The sequence below is a fragment of the Astatotilapia calliptera genome, chromosome 2 (genome assembly GCF_964374335.1).
Source record: "Astatotilapia calliptera chromosome 2, fAstCal68.1, whole genome shotgun sequence".
Lineage (NCBI taxonomy): Eukaryota > Metazoa > Chordata > Actinopteri > Cichliformes > Cichlidae > Astatotilapia > Astatotilapia calliptera.
The window spans coordinates 35,914,449-35,930,941 of record NC_137423.1 but is presented as its reverse complement, the minus strand read 5'-3'; the positions used below and the strand labels follow the sequence as shown (position 1 = coordinate 35,930,941).

General features: G+C 39.4%; 1 protein-coding gene across 6 annotated transcripts in view; it reads right to left on the bottom strand.

Annotated features, from left to right (window-relative positions):
* elf1 (E74-like ETS transcription factor 1) overlaps window positions 1–16,493 on the bottom strand; it is a 39,113-nt gene that overhangs the window by 13,692 nt on the left and 8,928 nt on the right. For 2 of the 6 annotated variants that reach the window (XM_026146030.2, XM_026146064.2), the window contains exon 1: window positions 10,922–11,256. The exons of the other annotated variants lie outside the window; for them this stretch is intronic. The gene's annotated coding sequence lies outside the window, so the exon portion shown is untranslated. Of the gene's footprint in view, window positions 1–10,921; window positions 11,257–16,493 lie in introns of those variants that run through there. 6 annotated transcript variants of the gene reach the window in all.

Here is a 16,493-nt window from a genome sequence, read left to right as displayed (position 1 = left end):
AGCTTTAGCAGGATAATATGGTCTGGAGATTAGGGATGAAAGCCTAGTGCTGTCCCCGGAGACGACAACTCAGACATGTCCACAGAGACCAGATTCCATTTCTCTTTTGGTCACATTTTCCTTCCAGTAAAGACATGAGACACAGGCTATTCTTGCTCCTAACGTGTGCTTCATCACAGCGTAGAATACTGGACGTTTCTGTTTACGCCATTCGACACGAAGAATGACAGACAAAAATAGAAATGACTTATTTTAAAGCCGGGTAGAAGAAGAAAAACACCCACAAACTGACCTGTGAATTTTGCACTCACAGGAACAGCATCACTGAGCACTGGGTTTCTGCTGCTTCCTGTCTGTTAAACCACACTCAGAAGAAAATTTCTTCCTCTGTGTAAGAGCGGAAAGTTCTCAACTCCCCCTCCTTCCTCCTGAAACAACACACTATCACGCTCGTAGACTTGAGTGTTGTCATACAGGTACCATTTCTTTATAACTACTGCCAGAGTGACGTAAAACATGAAGGTGATTACACTGCAGTTGGACTTTAGATAAAGACTAAGTCTGACAGTGTAACATATAATTGGATTTTAGAAGTTAAACTAGTCAGAAGTAAGAAATCTGTAAATATTGTATATTCAAAATATTAAGAAGCTAATGAGTCATTTCAAAAATGTATTCTGCAGATGAGACGCTTCCCAGCTTTCTTTTGCTTTCTGACATTTTCAAACCTGCTACTGCAGTCAGGGCTGTTTAGTGATTCAAAAGGATCACACCAGAGTTCTCAAAGCCACACCTGCCATTTGCAGACATCTCTTCCCCACAATGCTGACACAAGTCATGCACAAGCAGATAGCATTACTAACCCACCCACCCCTCAAAACAGACACACATCCCTTATTTGGCCCCGTGAGTTGGTTTTGCACAAATTCTAAGAAGAAACTACAAAGTTCCTGTCACACAGTGTTCTCTTATTGGTCATACAGTATTTCAGTGTGCGCAACGACAGCACAGCAAAATGTTTTTAGAAGACACAGAGAAGAACTTGCCTGAAGCCCAAGTCATTCATTACAGGTGTGAAAATATTCGGTTTTGTTCTTAACTGAACATGAACAAATATTAAGCTTAGAAATACACGGTAAACAAATCTAACCACAATAAAGTATCAATAAAATCCATCTTGACTCCAGTACTGTTGTCTTGCCTGATACGCAACAAATCCAAAGAGAGGCCTTTTGTAAAGTAACAGATGTGGGCTTTTAGTAAAAATTACCACCAGCAGCCTACTTCTATAATGTGGCAACCAGCCACATGTCACAGATAGGAAGAACCACTAAAGTTGTGAAAACAGGACAGGAAATTGCAGCAAAGTTTTAGAAAAGAAACTGCACCAAACATAACAGTTTGATTCGCTGTGTGCTGCTGTGACCGCCACACTTCTGCCACAGTTTTATTTAAAAATGTGATCTTTGCCATCCATGCAAGTGTAAGCCTGTGTGCAGCGCCATATCTTTAAAATATTGTTAACATATATATTTACAGCACTGCCGTGAATGTTTTTCGAGACGTTCACAGCAGCGCTGCGTGTAGTCGGATCTGTAGGCAGTAATGCTTTACATTTATACACCTAAAATGAATACTCGAAGCAGTAAAGCATGTAAAGCTTGTGATTTCAGTTTTCTATGTTGCTCTTTGCCAGTAAGAAAGAACAAGAAGCAACTGAAGTTTTGATAAGAGCAATAAGATATATCCAAGCTTTTTACAAACCAGAGCTGGCTCCAAAACTGTACTGGCCTGTTTTCAGGGAACTATATAAACCATGTTGTTGCTTTTTCTAAATGCTCTCACATCTGAGCTCAATGACATAATTTCAAAATAACCCAAAAAGATCTCTGAGTAAAAAGAACTCAGAGAGCACGGATGAATAAAAAGCATGCATGTCTGTGCATGTGTGTCAGGAGTTTCATCGCCCTGCTGATTCTTTTCTTGGAGACATAGCTGAAATGTTTCATCTGAACTTCTAGGCTCTGCTGTTGTTTTGGCTGCTGAGTGGGAGCCATTTGATGCATGACTAGACTGGAAAAGTCAAAGTTCTCTCTTTTTGTAGACAATAAGCAAGCTTCCCACAAGCGCTAGATATATACAGGAGGCTAGTACATACAGAGTCACGTCTTTGTATGAACCAAAAGTTGGAAAATTGCTTTAAACCTGTCCTTCATCACTATAATCAAACTAAAATTCAAACTTTAAAGTAATTATAAAATTTGCACTACTGTACCACTCACAAGCACTTACATTCATACCAACACAAAGATGTCATTTCACAGGAATACTGACAGCAGCAAGGGAGGATACTGTACCCAAGGGAAAAATACCAGCAGCATACTATCAACTGAGTTTAAATAAAAACAAGTTGAAAGTTGACATCCTAAATTCCTTCTTACACTATAAACATCGATGCCAACTTTATCTCTGATAGCTGCCACTCTTTTACGCAACTTTCCACAATTCCTAATAAACTCGAGGGAAGAAATCCACAAAGCCTATACTGTATGAACTTTGCCAAGATACTTCCTAGATTGTCTCTTAGCGTAAGTACATGTTACGGATGGAGCCCAGACATTTCAGGGCTGACTGTGGAATATAAAGGGGGACCTGGCTGTTGCAAAGGAGGCTGCATACCAAACAGGTCTGGACACAAGCAGGCTGATGTGTCCACCTACAGTCAGGCATGCAGTAATACCTAACAGGCAACACACCTACAGAAGGCACATAGTCAGACAGAGACAAAGTAATCTTTGTCTCGTCATACAGTTTGACTCTACCACTAGTTCAAGAGACAACATGGAAGCTGAGAAGATTGATGTGACTCACAGATCTGTATGATAAATATTTACCTTATGCTACAAGGGGGGAAAAGCTAGCTCTGTTCAAAGGTAACAAAACCTGCCTACTATCTGATAAGTTAACCTACTTTGTGAAAGTACAGACTTTACAAATCTTTGTACAAATTATGCAAACAAACTATAACATTCGAATTACATTAGATTTAGCACACAAACATATATGTGCCTTAAATCTCCTCATCATTATTGTGCTGGAAGGCAAATAAATTTATTTCTCAGAAGTATTCCTTTTAATGCTCACTGTCTTTAGAAATAAGTACCATATAATACGAGTACAGCATGTCATACTACATCCTATTACATTTATTATGTTTTCATCAAAAGGATAAAACCCTCTCAGAGATGCAGATTTACAGCCCCGGCTGTTTTTGAGACTTCCAGGGATCATGCTTCAGTTTAACAGCTAATAACAACAAAATCAGCTCTTCTCATCTGATCCCCCATAAAGCCTCCCTGATAGGACCACTCACACTGAGTCAGCTTAGCCCCTTCAAGACAGCTTATCTGATTTCGCACAATTGGATACTGGGTCAGTGTGGTATTGGATACCACTGGCCAATGTTTCTATCTAATCTTGCAGCCAGTAAACGTGTGCCCATTCCTGGATCGAAGGACAGAAGTGCAAAGTCATTGCTTTTCAAGATGCCAGGTGCATAGTTCAAATACAGACAAGGGAAAAAGTGTTAAGCTGTGTGAGTGACCTAACAGGCCTAAGCTACAACAACTCATGGACTCATGACAAATGTTTGGATTGCATGCTTTAGGTATTAGAGCATTACTTGGACTTCAAACGCTTGAGCTCGTCATCTTAACAAGTTTTCTGGAATCGTGTCCGCCCTGTGCTTTCACTACTCATAACATTCAAATTAACATTCCCTGCTAATACCACCCTCTTCCATCCATTTCGTATATTCCAGCTGCCGCAGATGTGAATCTATGGCGCAGCTCATACATTTGGAGAGATGTTTGACATATTTGCAAGGGACAGAAGGACTGTCTGCTCAGGCTGGTCAATATTTGAGAAGGCTTTATGAAATACACTTGTTTATGACAGTCACCTGATGAGGAAGGTGCAGCATAGGTGCATGAAATGAGGACAATAAATCACCTGGTTAAAGAGACAGCTGTGCTCAGTACTGCTGTATAACAAAATATTTACACGGTGTGATTGCTTTACCATATTTGGGATCAGTAATAACTACACGTGCAGAGAAAAATGACGAGTTTCTAGGAAGATACACACACTACAGGCTCATACAAATGCTAATCTTTGCTTCATGCTACTTTGAATAAAAAAGCCTGACAATCAGTCTCCAGAGGGGCTGGGGCTATGTTGTTCTGATGAGAATCACAATGCAAAAACGCAAAGGTAAACAAGGAGTGGCTGTTGCCTAGGAACACGCAGAGGGAGAGGGCTTGTAAAGTAGGCTCTGTGGAACAAGAACAGAGCAGGTGGGCCTCATTCAGCTCAGCAAAGGCACACTGTGTGTTTGTGAGGATACATGTTGAAGACCAAGCATAACAAGCACAAACACACAACTGAATGGATTGCCAAGCTGGCTGAAATCAAAAAAACTGAATTGTAAAAATTACTCCTCTGATTTTTCTTTTCTTTTCCCCAACAAAGAACTCTTCCAGCTAAGAAACATTTTGAAATTGTCCAATCTGTAATAGCAGCAAGCCTCAAAGTGCCTCAGTTCTTTATATACTGCACTTCTACAGTCGTGCATTTTAAAACAATGACGTCAAACTCCAGGCAGTGGAGCGTTTCCACACCTGAGTCACATGACAGACTTTTTTCAAAGTGCTTTCTGACTCGGTGACATAAAACCATTAACAACTAAAAAAAATTGGACCTACAAGCAGAAGCCATAATCACTTTGGCATCAACAGAATCAAACCCATCCATAATCTTTATTCACTGAAAAAAACCACTACATTACTATCATCCTAGTATAGCCTACAAACTTCAACAGCTGATTAGATTAACTTAGAGCAGCGACTAAAAACATAGTAAATCACTATACTTAGCTCTAAATCTTACCTACTAACCCATGCTATCTTGGATGTTTCATCCCTGGCAGATTAAACAAACATAATATTGCATGTTAATCACTGGCCTATTGACTGATTCTAGCTAAGCTCAAATGCTGCTATTAATTATGTCATCAGTATTCACATCTAACATCCTGCAAATAAGGAGATCTTCTGAATTGTCAAGTTATGTAATGAGAATGCAGTGGGGGGTTTTTTACTTGTGGGTGAGGTGCAATTGAATACGCAAGAAAAAAAAGAAAGAAAGAAAAGAACCAAAGCGGTACTGTCACATAAAATCAATCATCTCTGGATGTAGACCCAAATGTGTGGATGCGAGAACTTAAGAGTTACAGATGTAAGAAGTGATGTTATTATTGATTTTTATACATCGACCATGTCACCACAAATTTTTAGAAATTTGCATGCAGCAGTCATTCCTTGAAGCCCTCAGGCATTCGTTTTAGCTAAATTAAATGACTGAGAGTCTGTTACAGTCCTTTTATATTTGGACACTAGCACTCAGACAAGGGGATCCACTCAGCAGATCATCTGAGAACTGCAGTAATTATGGGCATGGCCAGTTTTCCATATGAGAGAGCTTGCTGCTGAAAGTTTCAAACTCAGACACCACTGCAGCTGGGTGTCTGGGACCAAAAGCCTCCTAAAAACATGTGGCAAATCAATTTTCCTGGGTTAGAATGACTCTTTGTACCAAACGATATTGCATTAAAGCAAACACGATGTCTAAATTAGCACAGCAGAGCTGGGAAACTATAGCAGCTAAAACTTTTTTCAGACTGTGTGAGTTTTATGTTCATATGCATCTCACACAGGGTGAGTCTACGTTTTTGCACTTTGTTACCTCATGCAGGGTGGAACCCACATAACTGGAAACAAAAACACTGCACTGTGAACTTGCTTTCAGGCCTTTATATAGCATTAGCAATTTATAGCTACTGCATCAAACTGCATCAGAAGACATGGAGTTTTCTGTTTGTAAAGTATACAGTCCCAAATGACTGTGTTTCAAATAAATGCAGAGCACAACAGAAGGTTGTAATGGAAATTTTTTTCTGATGTCTGTATGCTGTTTTTATCTGGAGGAAAAATAAATCTGCACCTCAAACTCCGCCCACACAACTTCAGTGAACAACGTCTATGAAAGATTAACTTTTATCAAGATAAATGAGTTATCATCATTTCCATGTAGACGCTTTATATAAAATGTATATCAACCAACACTAACTTAATAGTAGGTCTCTTTAACTGCATGATAGTAAAAGGGAAGTAATTTCTAAACAGCATTAACCAAGTCACACGGCTTCCAGTTCATTATTTTATAGATGTTATATTTATTTTTCACTGTTTCTGCGAGTCTGTTGGTTTTATTAGTACTAGGGATGTGGCCAAAAGGTCCTATCACAATCCTTTTTGGGTAGAATCGATCTCTAAATGACAATTCTCCCCACAGATAGTTGATCTGAACCAATTAGATGATTAGTTGTGCTTCTGATTGCCTGGAAACAGCCAAACTCTCAAATCTCTGCATCCTTTTCCTGTTGTAATTTAAATCTTAGCATTAGTCTTCGTCTTCTTTTTTATTTTTATCTTGTGTTACAACTAGTCACGCCCAGTTCATGTGAAGTAGGAAAGTTTGGACAGGGAAGTTATTAATTTGATTTTTTTTTTTTTTAATGGAGCATTTGTTTTATTTATTTCACTTACTGTTAACCAGCTAGTTCCTTGTCCTGTTACATGTCCATGCCTGCGTGGTGGCGGTTAGTCCCTATTGTGGCAGTTGCTGATGTCAGTACTTGTCCAATGAGTCTCAAGTCCTGTGGGTTAACCCTCCCCTGGTGAATCCAAGTGGAACTGGTTCATGTACTGATACGCTAAGTTCACCAAGGCCTCAAAGCAAAAGGACTATCATCTCCGCCAGCTGCAGTTGAAGACAGAGGAAGTAGAGTCCAACCACAGAGCAAGAGACTCACAGGAGATAGCTGAACTGCATTGATAGCAACTGAACTTTCACATTAAGATACGTAAATATAGCACCTTTTAAATATGTGACGCCATTATTCCTTTGAAAATCTATCAAGGATGCAAACTAATCCATTGCTAAATGCCACCTGAATTTTATGCCACTGAGAAGAAAGCAGCAGGATCAACCTTTTATTCTAGAAACATACAGGAGGACTTTGCATTACATTTCTTTGTGTCCGAAATGGTGTACGGAGTACTCAGATCTTTAACTTGACCAAAGGTTAATCTTACTTTCCTTGACACGCAACTGTACAGCGCATAGATATTCATACATCATCATGAGGCAGCGCACTAGAACCATTAATGTTCTCTATTCTTTTAATCTGAACAATAACTACTAAGTAAAGCTTTTGAAGTAATGTAGCAGATGAAAACATGCAATACTTCCATCTGAACTGCAGCAGAATCCCCAAGTTTCAGTACCTCAAAACTATGACTATGTATGGTACTTGAGTTAACAGAAGTTACATTTACTTTTTCACAACTGACCGTGACGCCATATGTCATGCCAAGACTCGTGTTATGTTAAATACTCCCAGATAAGTATGCTGCATTACATAAGCAGGAGTGTTGTGAAAAGGTGTGATCTGATATTCCCTCTACTAGATCATTTCTCTTGTGCGCCCTCTTTCTTTGTGAGAAAACATGACCTACTTCACTTATTTCAGCCTGGCTTATTATACCAGTACTTTTGTAACCACGAAGTTAATGAGTACACACTGGAGGGGTTAAATCTATAGGATTTACAGTATTTATGTGAGAAATTAGCCTCAAAACATGTAGTAAGTAAAACGTCTAGAAAGTCTTTTTACTTCACTACACAGTAAATCAACTCCAAATAAAAATGACTTAAAGGACTAACACAGACAAACAATATGATCATCAGTATCTTAGAGAAAGCATCACTGAAAGAAATCACAGACGAGTTCCCAGTCAAGAGAAATGCACTGAAGAAAAGAGACAAAAGAAAGAATCTCTGCCCCTCGAATATAAATCAAGATCGGGGACTGAAATGAAATACACCAGGCTAGAAGAACTTCAAACGGTTTGGTTTTTGGGCTCTGTGGTGAGATGTGATGATAACAGCTCTGGTTCGGTATGTACTCCAGAACAACGGCCAGTCCTAGCACGCTCCGAGCATGAGACGGTTGCAACACAGGGAGACAGTTGCTCAATCGATTTAACTTTATTTATCAAGGGAGGGTTCTTGAGCACCGGCAGCATATTAACAGAGATACACAACCAGCTTACAAACTGAATACTGAATGTGCCTTGCTCAGTGGCACAGTAGCTATTAAGCAGAAGAGAAAGTTATACATTAACTTTCCCCACCCAGGTTTTCCCAACGGGTCACAGGAGTTCAAACTTCCCATCACAAGTGTACTTCTCTAACCTTTAGGTCTCCATCCATCCCATAAAAAGAGAGCAATGGAAAATAAAACAGCAAAGAAGAAATGGGGGAACTGACGTGGAAATGTGATGCAAATTCATCGTTTAGCAATACAAAAAGGGCTCTGATTGTGCTTTCTCATATGAGACATTTTCCAGTTGGGCTTACTGAAATACAATGGCTGCGGGTGCACAAGCCTTGTTTATTCACTAGTTTCACTATGAGTTCACTGGTTTTCCGCAGCGGCTTCAATAAATAAGGCGGCTGAAGGGTAGTGGTAGAAGTCATGGTCACCAGGCAAAAAGGAACACATGAACACGTTGATACTTTAAGCAAAGTTGTTTGTATAAAGAAATAATTCTTGCCAAAGCCATCATAATATTACTAAGAAAATATTTCATTACTTGAATCATGGAAATTATGGCACCATTTTTGTTTTGAATACGCAGTCATAACATCGACAATTAGGACTATTTAACAACCATTTCTCTACTGCCATCTGACCACACAAAGGTGATGTTACTCTCATTTATTCTATTCAAATCATAACCAACAGTTTGTACCTGACCATTCACAGTTGGCTCTGTGTTTTCTTTTCTTCTCGTGATAGCATGCACCTGCAACATGGAGCAACACAAATCCTCGATTTTTACATATCTCGGCCTGCCCGAGTTGTAGTAATAAACTAAACCCCGCCTGCTCCTGCTCTCGTCACGTCCTTATCTTGCACCACCTCCGTCATCTTGCCCAAGCCTAATGATCTAATTACAGGCTAAGACCTGTTGACACTGTATTGAAGGAAGAAAGACTGCAGTCAAGCCGCCCTCCTGTTCTTTCAATGAGAGGCATAAAACCTCACTAAACAGCAGCTTCACTATGAGTTCAGCCTCTGAGGCAAGAGGCCCTCATTTACAATCCAAATCAAGGTGGGCCATAGGTTATGATGAGAAAGTAAGGCAAGTTAGGTCAAATGCAAACTTCTACCGGCTCAACAACAGAGCCATTCACACACTGAATCATGTGTTGATGGTACAACACATAAAAAAAAAAAAAAGTCCTCTGTTTTTCAGGGCCAGCCCACCTGACCCTCACCCAATAATACTCAATATTCAGTCTAAAGTATAGAGATATTTATTTATTTGGTGTCTGTAAGATGACCTCTTCTACACTGCCTTTAATGGGCCTCAGCTGTTATGCAAAACATTACATCAACAAGATAATTTCTGAATGCCAAACCAATGAAATAATCACACGCTTGGATATTTTGTGTATAATTACATTTTTTAAAAGCCAGACTAAAAATTAGACGAATGTTTTGTGCTTGTTCGGGGTTTCACTGAGATAACTGCACAGTTCTGTGCATCTTCAATGAAGCAACATTTAAAAGCAGATTCAGAAAAAAGTGCATGTGAAGTCAGAATGTTACTCAGACTCGGAGGCATGTTTATTCAAACATGTATTGCATGCACACTGTGGTGCACAAAGTGCAGAGTAGATTTCTGAGGAAACAGGAAGTGTGCTTTTATCTCTGCTGCTCTGTGCAACTTTTAGAAACAGATACTCAACAACTTTAAGCACAATAGCCTGGTTGACAGACTTTACACAAGGTTAACTTTTACATGCACAGAAAAGGAAGCAAGGCACTTCAGGGTCAGACTTTGCTGTGAGCTGAAATGTCAAACATCTGGGCATCTACATTACAAGATAAGCAGCATTCTGTTCTAGTGATCAGAAGATTTTGAAGAAGCTCTGCATGACTGACTCGATGTGGCTGTGGCTAAGAGCTCCAACAGCGAAACCACAGCCGTTCCTTTACTTTTTTTCTTCTCTACTCTAATTGTGAATGTAGCAACTCACAGTTTTTAATAATAGCATGACATTTGTGCAGCAATTATGGATCAAAATCATCACAGAGTGTAATTACTTTTTAGTAGACCATTACTACACAGTGAAAAATACATGTGGGCTTGGTCAGGCGACTTGCAAAATACTGTTCCCGCCCTTATTTCAAGACGCCATATAAGGCAACAATTCAGAAAAGAAATGCAACAAACACACATATAAGTTAAAGATCATCCTTATTATATCTACACATGGCAGGTTTTAAAGTTAAAAGTGATTACCTTATCTGACAAGTTTTCAGGCACTAAAAAGTTTCAACTAGGTTTGAGGAAAATGGTGAGATATGGGCAAGAAGGTGATTAGAATAAATACAAATGCAGGTTTGTTGTTTTTTGAAGTGACATTTGATTTATTAGTATGCCTCCAAAGATGCAATACAAGAGAAAACATGCTCCTAAATGTAAGATGAACTGGGATGACTTGTTAAAGCTCTCTATTGAAAACCTTAAAACATGTCAGCGCAACGATAACGAGAGCCATGCACAGCAGAGCAACCAACTACCTGACTGCTTGTCCGCTTACTCACATACGTCCTAAATATATATTATTTATGTTTGTTCATGTAAAATGTATACCTTTCCTTTAACACACTCAAAAAAAGCTTAAAACAGGTAACATGTGGAGAGGAGAAGTATCTGTCACTGACCTCAAAGACACAGGATTCGGGTGACAAGGTCCATAATAACAACCAACCAAGTGTTGATCTCGGCAACCAAGAGAAGAATCGGCAGCAAATGGTGAAACTGGAAATAATCCAAGACGTGTTCAAAGGAGGACAATGGTGCCTAAAGACGTGGACAGGCCCACACCTTTCTACAGTGACAAAACAAAGCTGGAGATGAGGGGGGGGAAAGACAATGCAAAGGCTGCTGGTTGAAACAGAAAAAGGAGAAGTGTAGTGAAGCAACTTGTCCTCTCCCTATGAGTCACGCAGCACTGTCGCCATTGGTAGTGAAGCCCTGAGGCAGAGTGCCTTCACCTGGCCAATCAGCGACGAGTATCGGCCCTAAATACAAATCCTTTCAGGTGAGTTCTCCTGGTGGCGGGGATTGGACGGAGCTGAAGGGGGGGGGAGGGGAAACCAGAGAGGACCAACAGTAGGGCCACACCTTAAACACCATGAAAGACGATAGACGGGTTTCACCTGCAGAGGCGGTGGAGTACTGGATGTGTAAGTAAACAGTTGGACAGGTATGCACTTCGTTTAGACTTTGACCATGCAGTGTGGGCGATTAAAATCTGTGTGGCACCTTAGAAGTTAAATTCACCTGTCTTTGTGGCCCATTAAAACACTTGAAATGAATTGTAAGCCTATTAGGCATGCCACACAGTTAAGCAGCTGACATATGGAGTTGTTCTCCCTGCACTAAAATGCATCATAAAATAACTTCTAGCAGTGGGAGGTACAAAGAAATCAAAATGTAAAGTCGACTGCGTTTAGTATGAGCAAGTATGACAACATTTTTAGTGACACACATCTTGTTAAGTTCAGCAAATGAGAATAGATAGGAATCTTTATCAGAAATGACACTTTAGCAAACAGGAAGTGGTGGTCTGTGGTAAATGCTAAGCACTCTGTCTTCACACCCTGTGCACCAATTTGTACATGTATTCCACTGAAAACCTCCACGTAGTATTTTTAACAGAAGCAAACGTCAAATGTTAGTCACTGGATAAAATTAGTTTTCAATTTGGATTATTGTGAAAGAACTTAACATGATCTATCATAGGACTTAGTATTCAAAAAATTGGCCCATTAAATCTACTGCAGCCAAGTCTGTTTGTCATGAACCTCCAAATCGCCCTCTCGATCTCCACTGAGTGCCCTCATCTTCGCATTAATTCTTCCTGGCCTCCGTTCGGCACAATACAGCTCAGAGTAAAAGCAACTGTTTGCTTGGGAGCGAATTGATAGCCTTGTTGTGAGGGAAAGTTATACCAAGCAAGCTCCATTTATCACTCGCCTTTGGAAATACTGTCCACAACCTCGAAGCCTTAGAGGAAGCTGTTCACTTCTTGTGATATAAACTCTTAAGGCTAATGGACTGCAGCACTGCCCAAATCCAGGACAACCATGTAAACATAGAAAAAGAGGCAGATGTATGCAGACAGGCAAACTTTCAGACATGACAATAGCTCTACAAAACACCAACAAAAGCAGAAACAGTGCGTGAGGCCTAAAGGAGAGCTACGTGCATTTTGATCTTCCTCTAAATGTTAAACAACAAGCTATAATTCTAGATATTATAATTTGGAAACTGACTAAGCTTTTCAACTAAGTTTTTATTTTTACCTAAATTTTCCAAAGAACAAATTCAGCATAGAAAGCTGATAAGTAGTAAATTCAAAAAAACTCCAAACGGAGAAAATGGTTAGATAACGAACCACACATTCCAGCCTTCAGTTAACACTTGGGAGAACATTTATTCCCTCAACCTCTTGCCAGTATAGTCAGAGCCAGACAGACCATTGCCCATGGAGGAATTATAAGAGCAATGCTCAAGGAACTGGACTTATCTGTCCTGGGCAGCAGGCATATATAACTTGAAACTGGTGTCTGAACATTTTAAAAGGTTCCCAGCAAGAAATGGTAAATGGCCTGTATTTGTATAGCGCTTTACTAGTCCATAAGGACCCCAAAGCGCTTTACACACCCAGCCATCCACCCATTCACGCACACATTCACACACTGGTGATGGCAAGAATTGACTAGTTTATCAAATCAATTTATCATGTATGATGGATCAAAGGGCATTAGAAAAAGAAATCCACTAAAATGTACTGAATATACAATGAATAGCACAGATAACAAAAACATTCAAACGATAAATGATTGCATCACTTTAAAGTTTAGCGTTTGCTTCTGAAATGTAGAACTTGGATGATTAACATATTTCCAACAGAACGTTATCTGACTGGTTTCGAAACTGGCTAATGGTTTAAGTCACTTTCTGAACATGCGGCAAAATGTTCTTTTCAATATAAAACGACTATAAAGGAAATCTTTTGATATGAAGTCATTATTACTTGGTTACCTGAAGTAAAATACCAAATAATTAATACTGAAAATTACTGAAAATTTCTAATCAAGTTGAAGTGGAAACAGATTTTTATATAGCGTTTCCAAACGTTATTACAGACTGTAATCTTGCTGCAAAGGAGCCCTGTCCACACATGAAGTGCCTACCAGTGAAGTGGCAACCAGGCTCTATGGAAAGTTGATGATAATCAGCAACTTGAATCAATAAGGAGCAATGTGAAGTAGGTGGTTACCAACTTTTTCTTTTCTTTCCAACTGAGAGTAATAAATACTGTAGAGGCTTATCTCAACAAAGAATGTCTGCTAGCAAACAACCATCAGCAAACTACCAGCAAAACAATCAGCAACACTTTAGAAATCAGAGAGAAAAATTAGGCATGTTGACCCAGAATAACTTATTTTTAAGCAACACTTTTGGAGCTAACAGCATGGTGGTTTGTTCAGTGGTTAGTGCTGTTGCTTCAAAGCAAGAGGGTTGTTGCATTAAAACACTGCTTCTGTGTTCTCCTGCATGTGCTCTTTATTCTCCCACAATTAACCCTTTAACCCCTAAACCATGAAATATTTGCCATAAAATTAAATTTTTTTGAAAATTGAGAGTTTATTGAACCACCTGACAAATTAGTTTAAAAAATGAATTCAATTTTTATTTCCATATATGACTTTTAATTTGTAACGTATTTGTAACATGTGGCTTTTTGTAACTGCTTAAAATTGTATTGTGCAATTTATTTATGTTTTTACGAGGGGAAAGAAATCACACTGAAGTCTCACATAAAAACTGTATGTATCAAATAGGATACACTGGGCGTTAAGGGTTTAAATTCTAACTCCTTCTAGCATAATGCTGCCCGTCTTAACTGACAGCATGCTTGTAAAAGACATGTTTAATCTCAAGGATGTCACCTTGTTACTGGGTGAACACAGAGAGACAGACATCAAACACATTCAGCCTATAGAGTATCACCAATTAATCTAAGGGGTAGGTCTTTGGACTGTGATAAGGAGCCAGAGTATCCAGCGGAAACCCCTGAATGCAGAGAAAGAACATGCAAACTCTACAAATAGAGACCCTTATTGACCAAATACTTTAATCCAATAACCTTTTAATCTGCACATCCTTTAAATCCGTCAAGTATTAAAAAAATATATACATTTTAGTCATAAATTTCCAACCAAAATTAAAATCTTCAGTTCATGATGATACACAACAATACAAAGCATCAATCTTTACATCTGAGCATCTGAAACCAGCAAAAATTGTTCATCTTAAAAAGATTCCTATGATGCTTCACGTCTCAAACTAGTTGATGATTCATGCTCAGAAAATCGACTAAACACCACAGAACTAGAGTCATCTTTATGTGGAAAACATCTGGGTAGCTGTGAGGTGACATTTTTAGCCACTGCATCACCGCACTGCTCCGTGTTGTACTGTGCTTTAACAAAAGAAACAGACAGCAAAGGCAGACAAAAAAATTAATATTTTTGTCAGATTCTGCAGCTATTGCATTTTCTTTATGCAGTAAACCTTTTGCATCCTGTGGCAGACAGACTGCATAATGCAAGTAAGGTTAATATGGAACAAAATCTAGAAGGATGTGCTATTATTGCTGTATTGCTAATATATAATCAACTTCTAAGTGCAATAGATGTCATATACTCACTTTACATCTTTAATGTATGGCAAAACAGACACTAGATTACTGACTGGGCTGTGGACTGGATTGGCTATCTATCTATCTCTTAAAGTGTTTGGAGGAACATATTTGTGGCCTTAAATCTAGACTAAACTGAGAAGGATGGTGTGTGAATAATTTGCTACAGTGTTTACAGGATTTTCCTTGAGTACAGGAAGGAGAAAAAAAAAAAAGGTCTCACTTATTCTCTCCAAAGAATTTGCCAAGCTTCCAATTATCTTTTGTAATACTGAATGCAAACTCACCCAAATTTGCACAACAAATCACATCCACACTCTGGGGAAAAGCAATAACAGCGAAGATGTTTAAATTGCTGTTGCTTGAAGACGTGTCAGTGGAATGAAATTAAATTCAACCCACAGTATCAAAACACAAAAAGCCTGTCTCACACACAGCTCTGTGTTCTTGCTTTAGTCCTACAATGGTTGTGTATTAACTAGAGCAGAGGGGGGAAAAGAATGCCTTGATGTGTGATCAGTGCAGAGCCACGTGACCATGCACACTATCTGGAAGGACACACCTTTCCTTTTGCAGCCCAAGAATAAAAAAAGGGTCAGTGATTACTGTCGTGTGCTCATTCTACTTAACAGAGGCCAACCACAATAGAAGCAGGCCTCAAAGCCCACATTTTCTGCGGTATGTCCCCATTAAAGGCAGAGCACAACACCAAAGTCTGTCACTGAATTGCTTTCAACCCCGAAGGAGAAAACTAGATGACTAATTGCATGATATTAATCTTATAGCTGGTCTAAACTCCAAAGCTAGCGTCACCGTTAGCTGCTTGAATCGAACTGTGACACAATCCTCAACATACTTAAAATGTAGCCCTGAAATAGGTCTAATTCTCGCATTTCTCACCTTTTTTCACACTTGCGAAAACACTTTATGCTCTGCAAATTTGCACCGCACAAACTTTCACCACAAATTGCTACAAGAAAATTCTGATCACTCAGCCGAGAGTCAAGATGGAGAACTGTGGGCCCTGACAAACATTTTGAAACGATCCTTGACAATGTGAGATACAGGAGCATTTGGAGGGCATGCAGAAATATTTGTGTAGCTTGGAGGCAGGTCTAACACTGGCGGCTCCTCTAACACCGAATCTGAGGCAGTCAGATGGTAGCTAACAGAACAGATGAGCACCCTGCAGGAAATGCAGAATGAGGTAAGCAAGAGGGCAGAAAGGCATTTTAATTAACTCCCACTGAGATGTTCAGTGAATTACTGGACAAGATAATACTTGAAAACATTTCTCAGGTGTGGATTATTGTCAAAGATTGAAGGCAGCCAGGGTGATATGCAAATACTGCAGTAATTTTGGATTTATAGCACACCACCTGGTTGAGGTCAGACTTTGTTGTTGCAGCAATCTAACCGGTTCAGTAAGCTGACGGCTCACAGCGCTATGAAAACGTTCTCGTTCTCGGACAGTGACCGACCTGAGCTGAGCCGGCATCTATGATGACTCACTATGCTGA